Here is a 9,920-nt window from a genome sequence, read left to right as displayed (position 1 = left end):
AGGAACAGATAGGAGTGAGCCAGTTTCTCAATAATAATAAAGCAGATTATGATCTCCTGTCAGGAAAGAGCAGGTTTCTCGATAATAATAATACAGTGTGTGATCTCCTCTCCTAGCCTGAGGATCAGACAGTGAGCTTGTCTCTCAATAATAATAATAGAGTATGTGACTTCCTGTCCAAGCCTGAGGAACAAACAGTGAGCCTGTCTCTCAAAAATAATAATAATACAGTGTGTGACCTCCTGTCCCAGCCTGAGGAAGAGACAGTGAGCCTGCCTCTCAATAATAATAATACAGTGTTTGATCTCCTGTCCCAGCCTGAGGAACAGAGAGTGAGCCTGTCTCTCAATAATAATAATACAGTGTATAACCTCATGTCCCAGCCTGAGGAACAGTGAGCCTGCCTTTCAATAATAATAAGACAGTGTGTGACCTCCTGTCCCAGCCTGAGGAGCAGTGAGCCTGTCTCTCAATAATAATAATACAGTGTGATCTCCTGTCCCAGCCTGAGGAGCAGTGAGCCTGTCTCTCAATAATACAAATACAGTGTGTGATCTCCTGTCCCAGCCTGATGAACAGACAGTGAGCTTGTCTCTCAATAATAATAATAATAATAATACAGTTGTAGTGTGCTCTCATGAGGCACCAGTTCTGTAGGGTTTGGGCATTTACTGGGACAATTATTAATTGTAGCAGTAAATCACAAAATTATTCTTTTAATGGCCTTTGAATCCAACCATGCGATATAACTCAAACAACGCACACACACACAGGTACTAATACACGAGGATACATTTATTAAAACATAAAATATGCATGTAAACATAACAGATCTTATCGAGAGGGTTATCAGAATACAAAAGGTATATATTCAATCAGTTACGAAGAGTTACATATATCAAGAGGACATACATTCAGTATATCATTCATTTAGACCGTTTCGTGAATAAACTTGGTTATAACTTCTACATTAGATACTCAAAACAAGTACATAACTCTTAGGAATTAAATTGATATCAACTGGTTGGGATAACAATTGAATGCTCGAGCTGTAATGCAGTGAAGTTGAATACTCATCCAATCTCTGGGGATTCAGATCTCCTGCGGCCTCTCTGGCTCCGTGCCAGGCTGTGCTGTGCGGCTTGCAACGGTGCGCTGCTGATGCTCACTGACCGGCTAGTTAGTGTTGGCTTTAACTAGCAAAGTTTGTGCACAGGAGAAAAGATGAGTGTGGGTTCCAGCAGATGTGGAATAAGACCGGTTCGTTCCTGATGAAGCGCTAGTTCTGAATTGTGATTCAGCTGTCCACAGTTCTGACCTGTTCACGAGGCTTGCTGCTGATGCTAACCTCGTGTGGATCCTCTGGTTACTCTCTGGCAACCTCCGCTCTAGACTCTTAGAACAGAGGAAAGTTCTGGCATTCGGACACACTGGCCGTTCCGTGGTTGACCGGGCTGAGTCTCAGGATGTTCAGGAGGTGCGTTGCGAGAATGTCCTGCCCTTGGGAGCCTTTCTGCTCCTGGGCTGTCCTGCCCTGGAACTGTCTGGCACCCCTGGAATTCTCCTTTGAATAGTTCTGTGTTGCCTGTTTTTACCTGGAGGAACTTCAGCTTGTTCATTGGCTGAAAGTTTCGTGGGCATCAGAGACCCACGTGGGTTACTCGGCCCTACCAGTCCCTGTTTGGTTGATCAAGGTGAGATATGAGTCACTTACTCCTGACACTTAGGAATGTAGTCCAGATGTCCATCTGGCACTCCCTAGACAGATAGGCGCCAATGGATGACCATTGATCATGATAGCCAGGCTTAGCTAAGTGCATCCCCATTTGGGAGCTGTCCCTTATCAAAAGAAAACATCTTTAAATCAGCCTGCATGAATAGTTTCTCTGTGGCTGCACCACAGAGATGAAGAGAGAGATGGGGCCTCATTTGGGAAAGCACAGCAACACTTAATTCTGTCTTATTAACAAGCATTAAGAAGCAGACGAGATCGGGCGCATTCAGGGTGGTGTGGCCGCAATCGAAAGCAACGGCACCTGACTTGCTACTTGAAGCTGTGTGTGGCTGGGGCTCCGTGCCCCCCGAGCGGAACTGAAGGATCGTTCGTGTGCAACTCTTTGGAAAGGAGCTTTTTTCCAAATCGAATTGTGTGCCTGGATGTTGGCGAATGTGCTCCCTTGTGTTGGCTTGTCCCGCACTGGAGGAGGACAAACAAACTGCACGGAGGAGCACAAGGCAAGTCTTCACAAGACAAAAACCTCCAGTGCACAGCACTCTGAAAACATTTCTGGGCTGTCGCGTGCTTATTTCAGCACATGAGGCACACCAGTCCAACACGTAAGCCGGGCACGCGGTGCCTCCGCCCTCTTGTGGCCTTGCGGCGTCAGAGCAAGAGGCTCCTTCTCGCTGCCTTTCCGCTGTGTTGCAGAGCCCCGAGAGGGAACCTGGAGCGCACACTTTGTGGGGGGTGAGGGACTGCGTTCGCGCGCGAGTACTAAATCTCACGGCGCCAGCCAGCGGCCAGGAGACAAGCACAATATCGTGGGACAGGGGGGCCTCGTCATTGATTGTTACATATGAGACGGGGATTAGGAGGAGACCCCGACTGATTGGTAAAGGGGAACACTAACACCAGAGTGACACCCCCGGCGTCTCTCTTTTTGAGAGACACCCTTGGATTTCTTAATGGCAAAGGAGGGTCGGGACCTCGGTTTTACGCCTCCCCTGAAGGACGGCGCCTGTTTGTGCAGCAGAGTGTCGCCATCAGGATGCTGGGGCATAAGAAAGCCACACAGACCGCAGGGTGAGCGCTCCCTACTGGTCCCAGTCACACCTCTTGCAGGAGCAGCAGCAACCTGAGCTTTTCCATGGGGAATCTCCCATCTGGGTGCCGGCTAGGCTACAGTGCGCACATGTTCTTTCAATGCCGATTCAACAAGTGCTCCGCATCAGCAGCGTTGGGGCCACAAGAGGCCGATGTGTTGGACTGGTGCACTTTCTGTGCTGAAATAAAACTTGCCAGCCAAGAAATGTTTTCAGAGTGCTGTGTACTGGAGGTTTTTGTCTTGTGAAGACTTGCCTTGTGCTCCTCCAGTGCGGGACAAGCCAACACAAGGGAGCATGTTCGCGAACATCCAGGCACGCATTGATTTAGAAAGAGCTCCTTTCCAAAGAGTTGCACACGAACGATCCTTTAGTCCCGCTCGGGGGGCACGGAGCCCCAGCCACACACAGCTTCAAGTAGTGAGTCAGGCGCTACTGCTTTTGCTTGCTGCCACACCACCCTGAATGTGCCCGATGTTGTCTGATTTTGGAAGTTAAGCAGAGTTGGGCCTGGTTAGTACTTGGATGGGAGACTGCCTGGGAATACCAGGTGCTGCAAGCTTTTGCTCTCTCGTCCAGCAGGGGTCGTCGTTGGTGCCGTAGGCTTTGGGAGGAAAACCTGGAGGATGGGAAGGTGATCTATAGCCTCATCTCTAGAGATGTTTTGTTGCTATGGCATGTGTGTGACCCATATAAAAAAAAAACATTTGTAAAACGAATATCGAAGCTGCCTCTAAATCTGCAAATGAAGATGAGTCGATAAACCACTTGTTTTTCATATAACTATACATATATTCATTTATTACTGATTTCATTCATTGAGCACAGATACAATAGAGGTACAGCCATTTACTGTTTGACATTTCTGCACTGGTACAGAACCTAGCAATCAGAAAACGGGTGAAACTGTCTTTAGAATTAGCATACAGTACCGAGGCCCCCATGACCAAATAAAGGCTAACCTCGATAATCAGCCTAAATAATGCAGACTACAGCAAAATGACTGACTTTGAAAAGGGAATAAATGTCCGGAAGGAGTAGTGTAACCAGCTTGAAATGCTTCTCCGGACCTCTAACTAAAAGAAACTGGGAACCGGCAGTGGCATCGACTCCTTTCGAACTGGGATCCTATCGCAGCTCGTGGTGTCATAACTCTTCCATATCTGATATTGGACCAAGCACATCAGGGGAGAGCGCGAACGCAGTCCCCACTACCAGAAATTATGCAGTCGAGATTCCCACATTTGGGGAATTCGCAGGGGTCAGCACAGCCGGAGTGCAATGGCCGAGTCTTGTCCTGGGTGAACCGATTTCGATTTTTAAGAACTTTTATTTCCTTTTCACAAAAAAATACAGGGCATCACAAATGCTTTACATTAATATACATACTTAAAACAGTATATATGATCACATCTTATTACATTTTGACACGGTACCAGTTACATAGCAACAATTTCTTTTTTCTGGTGCAAATCACATTCTTTACTTAAACATGATAGTGTTTTTCACAGTTTCTTGAGATATTGACCTATGCCCTCTATTTCCCACAGATTTTCTGCTTCCTCCCTCCCTTCTCTCCACAGATCTCTGAGGTAATAGTTCTCTCGGGTGCTGAACAGGGCCAGACTACCTGCTGCCTTGACTGGGACCTTGATGCCTTTGAACAGCCCCCTGTTCCGCACTCTCCACAGGGCGTCTTTCCCACTGTTCACCACGGCTCAGATCCTGTCAAACACGTCAGGAGGAAGTTTGACAGGAGAGATGCCGTATATAACGAAAGCAGCGGTCAGGGAAAATTGGGGCGAGAGAGCTTGCAACCAATCTTCAAACTGTGCCCAGAAGGCCATAGCAAAGAAGCAGGACCACAGGAGATGGGTCACAGTCTCCTACTTGCCGCAGCCCACCTTAATGCAGCGAGGGCTGAGGGTGAGGCCCCTACGGTACAAGAAAGTTTGCACCGGTAAGCACTGGTGGACGACACTCCAGGCTAAATCTCTGTGAATGTTGCACAGAAACTTAGAGGATGTGTGTTTCCACACCTTCCTTGTTTGGGCTGATGTTAAAATGCCCACAAGGGTCTGCCTATTGTTCTGGGGTGCAACGAAATCTTCCAGTTTTTGGACACTGACATCTCGGAGGGGAATATGGCCAATTGGGTGAGATTTTAGAAAACTTTTAACTGTCCCATAAATTGCAGGGCATGTGTCAGAGAGTGGGACATCCAGCTTGGGTCTGACACCCCACACTCTGAACACCTCCCTACCTACCCAGAGCCTGGCAAAATAACTCCAGGTACGCGCTGCAGGTGCTGTTGCAAAGCCTCTCATCACAAAGGCCAGGAAAATGCACAGCAGCTTCGTAGCAATATCTGGGACAGACTTCCCCCCTGAGGGTAGCGGCCTGTACATTATTTCCCTTCTGAGTCTTTCCTGCTTCCCACCCCATAGAAATTGAAACATCAATCTCCTCAGCACCGCCGCAACACGGTGTGGGATTGGGAAGGTAGAAGCCAGAAAATTCAAGACAGGCAAGAGCTCGTCTTTGATGACCAGCACCTTCCTGTCATGATGAGATCTCGGTCCTTCCATTGTTTTTTGTTTAAGATTGGCAATTTGTTCTGCCAATTTACTGTTCCCATCTCTTCTCCAAAATACACCCCCAGGACCTTAATTCTCTTCTCTTGCAGCCTGAGATCATGTCCTTCTTTTGGCTCCCTCCATTTCTGATAAAAAATCTCACTCTTAGATTTGTTCATTTTTGCAGGGGAAGCCAAAGAGAACCGATCACAGCACTGCAGAGCTCTGCTAATTGAGGCATTGTCAGAGGAGCAGGGTGACGTCATCCATGTATAGAGATGTCTTTACCTCTCCTCCCCCACTTCCAGGCACTGGTATCCCATTAATAGCCTTATCCTGGCGCAAGTCACAGGCTAAGGGCTCCATAGCCAATATGAATAACAAGGGGGATAATGGGCAGCCCTGCCTCACCCCCGAACAGACTTCAAAGGGGCGTGATCTATTGCCATTAACCATTACTCTGCTGTTTCTACCTGTGTACAGCAGGTTAATCCACTTTCTCATGAAGGGGCCAAACTTCATGTGCTCAAGTACTGATGTTAAGTACTGCCGGTTTAGGCGGTCAAAGGCCTTTTCTAGGTCTACACCTAAAATGCACAGAGGGAGGGAGCGATCCTCTGAGTACAGACAGACATCCCTCAACAAGGCCAGGTTGTCGCTCATCAGGCGTCCTGCTATCCCACAAGTCTGTTCTTTCCCTACCAGTGAGGCCACTACATTTTGTAGGCGCAGGAAAAGGGCTTTGGACAGGATCTTAGTGTCCAAGCCTAACAGGCTGAGGGGTCTCCAGTTCTTGATGTCATTCTTTGCTCCTTTCTTAAACAAGAGAGAGATAGTGCCTTCTCTTAAGGAGTCAGGCAGCAATTCTGTCTTATAGCTTTCCTCGAATAGGAGCAGTAGCGGATCCTGAAGCAGATCCCAAAAGGTGCAATAAAATTCTTTAGGGAGCCTGTCAGCACCCAGGGTTTTCCCCTTCTGTAAGCTCTCCATAGCCTCTCAGCTCTTCTACTGTCAAATCCCCCTCAAGTACTTCCCTATCTTCTTCACTCAAAATGTTTTCTAGCTTTGAGGTAAAAAAATGAATTTCTTCATCCTTTACCTCTGTAGAGCTGTACAGTCTTGAGTAGAAGTGTCACGCCCTCTGCAGCCAGAGGGCGCTCCTTCTCTGTCCTGTCCCTAGTTTCTGGTCTGCTGTCCTTCCTGTCCCTCTCTTTCCCTTGGGCTATATATTTCCGGGTCTTGCAATCTGTCCGCGCTCAACATTGACGTTCAGATGTCCTGAGACCCGCCTAGCACCAGGGCGCCCTACATCCGCTCCCTGAGGGCATAGGTTTCTATACAGCATTCCTGAACTCTTTGCACTAATGAGCCCGGGCCTTTTTCCCGTCTCGCCGCTACGCATATGGGTCTTTTTCCGCTCTCCTGTTCCGCACGGTTAGTCCCTTTGGACGTCCGAGACAGAATGCTGAGCCACTTACTGACCCCGCGAGCGGCGCTTTTTGTCTTGCCGCAGTTTTTTTTCTTTTGCTCTGGGCTATTTTTTTTAATTATTATTATTAGTCGGTTCCTCTATTCTAATCGCTGGATATCACTCCGATCTTCCGTGCCTGTGAGCGGGTCCTGCACCTGGCTTTCCTCGGGTAGATCACTCCGGTATCAGTGATTGAATGTTGAGCTGGCTCTCCCATCCTGATTGCTGGATATCACTCTGGGCATCCGTGTCTGTGAGCGGACTGCGGTCTGGCTTTCCTCGGGTTGTCCACTCCGATATCAGCGTCAGCTTGGTGAGTTCTGCCGTTCCTCCATTCTTTTCTCTGGATATCACTCCGGGCATCTGTGTCTGTGAGCGGACTTCGGTCTGGCTTTCCTCAGGTTGTCCACTCCAATATCAGCATTAGAATGTGAACATGCCCACTGCCCATCTGGCAATGCCCATCTGCGGTATTTTTCCCCGGGGTTTTTGTGGTTTTTTGCCTTTTGTTTTGATTTTTTTCTTCCTGGTTTCCCCTCATTTTTGGTCCCCCCCTGCTCCCTGTGTCTCAGAACTTTGGTTCCTACCTGTTTTGTGTGGTCTGTCTCCCTGGTCTTTCCCAGGTTTTTGTTTGTTGTGCTTGTGCTTGTGTACTTTTTTGTTTTAAGTCTCCGGAGCTCTACTCGACCCCCCCTTCCTCCACCCAATAAAGGTTAATACCCCGGAGGAGGGGGTAGCTCTCAGCCGTGGACAGTTAAAATGAGGTTTTTAATCCCCCCAGTGCTGGGCAGCTCATTTATTTGTATGGGCGTCAGGAGCCACCCATGAAGGGGGGGGTACTGTCACGCCCTCTGCAGCCAGAGGGCGCTCCTTCTCTGTCCTGTCCCTAGTTTCTGGTCTGCTGTCCTTCCTGTCCCTCTCTTTCCCTTGGGCTATATATTTCCGGGTCTTGCACTCTGTCCTCGCTCAACATTGACGTTCGGATGTCCTGAGACCCACCTAGCACCAGGGTGCCCCACGTCCGCTCCCTGAGGGCATAGGTTTCTATACGGCATTCCTGAACTCTTTGCACTAATGAGCCCGGGCCTTTTTCCCGTCTCGCCGCTACGCATATGGGTCTTTTTCCGCTCTCCTGTTCCCCGCAGTTAGTCCCTTTGGACGTCCGTGACAAGAAGGCCTCGATGCAGGAGAGGATAGCACTCAGCTCTGTACTCTCTCTTCCCTCCTCATCAACTACACTTTCCATGACAGACTTGGAGCCTACCACTTTCCTGAAAAAGAAGCGAGTACACTTCTCATTTTCTTCCAAGAACTGCACTCAGCTTCTTAACAGCACTCCTCGACTACTTTCTTCCGCTATGCTCCGGACGTCCTTTTTTAAAAGGGTGATATCCTCGAGCACATCGAAGCCACTGTGCAGCATCGTGTAGAGATGCTGCAGCTGCCTGTTTCCTGGCTAGCACTCCTCTCCATCTGGCAGCAGCCTTCCTTCCCTCAGCAATGAAAAAGGCCATTGTCCTCACCTTCACCTCCTCCGACCACTCTCCTACTGACCTGTACAGACACTACAAGGATAGCCACTTTGATAGTTTCTCCTTGTAGCGGGATACTACTCCCTCGTTCTCTAGCAGCTTTGTGTTGAGTTTCCAGAGGCCTGGGCCAAAGACAGTCCCGCCCTGGAGTTCCACTCTACACCCTAAAGCCTGATGATCTGAGAAGAAAACAGGCTGAAGAGTGACCCCAACAACTTTCACTCTCTCTGAGACAAAGCAATAGTCAATTCTGGAGCTGCTATTCCTCCCTGACCATGTATATCCTGCTGTTGTGGGATATATACATCTATATGTTTCTGAGAGTTTAAAGTCTTGAACTAAGTTTTGCAGGGCCAGTGAGCTGGAATCTAATTTTATCGGAGAGCTAGACTGCCTGTCTGTGTGCTCTAAGATACAATTAAAATCCCCTCCCACTATCACGTCTGTGCTACATAACAATAGGGGAGAGAGTGCTTTGAGTAGCTCCACCCTTCCTCCCACGTCAGTAGGACAATACACATTGATTAGACGCAGGTTAACGGTCCCCCATTCCACATCCACACACAGCAACCTGCCATCTATGACCCTCTGAATACTTTTCAATTTGAATGCCCATCCTTTGAAAAGAATGGCCACGCCAGAGGCCCTGTTGTTATTGTCCCCTGACCAAACAGAAGGCCCTTTATCCCACCTATCTTCAAAGCTTTTATACCTCTCTTGATAGGCTAAAGCACACTCCTGCAACATCAACACATCTCCCTCTCTCTGCTGGAGGTAATCAAAGACAGACTGGCATTTAACTCTGTCATTGATACCTCTGGTGTTAAGAGAAATTATGTTTAGAGCCATATTACATAAGAAAGTGGAACCAGTCTTTACAAAACACATTTCTCTTCTGTCTCACCTGTTACCTTCTTCTTTTTCTTTTTCTTCTTACCAATTTCAAGAATTCCTCTGAATGAGCCTTCATCAGGGTGGCAGCAGTAAAAGCTTTCACTGGGTCCATCTCAAGGAAGGGGGTAGAGGGAGAGGTGGAGGGGTTCCAGCTGTCCCCATCGCATGCTCTCCTTCCTCCTCACTTGGGGAGAAAACAGAGTCATTTTTCCTTTTCCTCAAGTCCAGCTCCTGGGAGCACTGAGGGTAATGGGGTGCAGCCGATGCACCAGTCTCCTCTTCCCCCTCACCCACCAGCTGCTGCAGATCCTCCGTGATGGACTGGATGGAGGAGAGGAGGGCATCTGTAGCACTTGCAGAGTCTGAGAAAAGCAGCTCCGCTGAATCCTGGGTATCCTCGCTGGACCCCCTCCACCGGGGGACACCACACGGGCCCTCGTTCTGAGGAGCAGGAGTGGGGGAGGGGTCCTCGCTGTTCTCGGGGGTTTTCAAACCCTCATGCTTGTCTGGTGCAGTCTGTGGTTGTGGGGGCGTAGTGGATTTCTCTTCCACTGGCCCCGGAGCCACAGCAGGACTGATCCTGGCTGGAGGCTGAGAGCCTTTGTCCAACAAGGGTTCATTGTT

At 48.8% G+C, this 9,920-nt stretch overlaps 1 non-coding gene and 1 pseudogene across 1 annotated transcript; one reads left to right on the top strand and one right to left on the bottom strand.

The window, feature by feature from the left end:
• Window positions 1-3,266: 3,266 nt before the first annotated feature.
• LOC148824622 (5S ribosomal RNA) lies at window positions 3,267-3,385 on the top strand (annotated as a pseudogene).
• Window positions 3,386-4,008: 623 nt separating this feature from the next.
• LOC148824621 (U1 spliceosomal RNA) lies at window positions 4,009-4,177 on the bottom strand. The gene has a single exon (XR_016093013.1). It is a non-coding gene; the product is annotated as a U1 spliceosomal RNA (small nuclear RNA).
• Window positions 4,178-9,920: the final 5,743 nt, after the last annotated feature.

The sequence above is a fragment of the Atractosteus spatula genome, chromosome 10 (assembly GCF_055471065.1).
Source record: "Atractosteus spatula isolate fAtrSpa1 chromosome 10, fAtrSpa1.hap1, whole genome shotgun sequence".
NCBI lineage: Eukaryota > Metazoa > Chordata > Actinopteri > Semionotiformes > Lepisosteidae > Atractosteus > Atractosteus spatula.
This window is presented reverse-complemented; position numbering and strand designations above follow the sequence as displayed.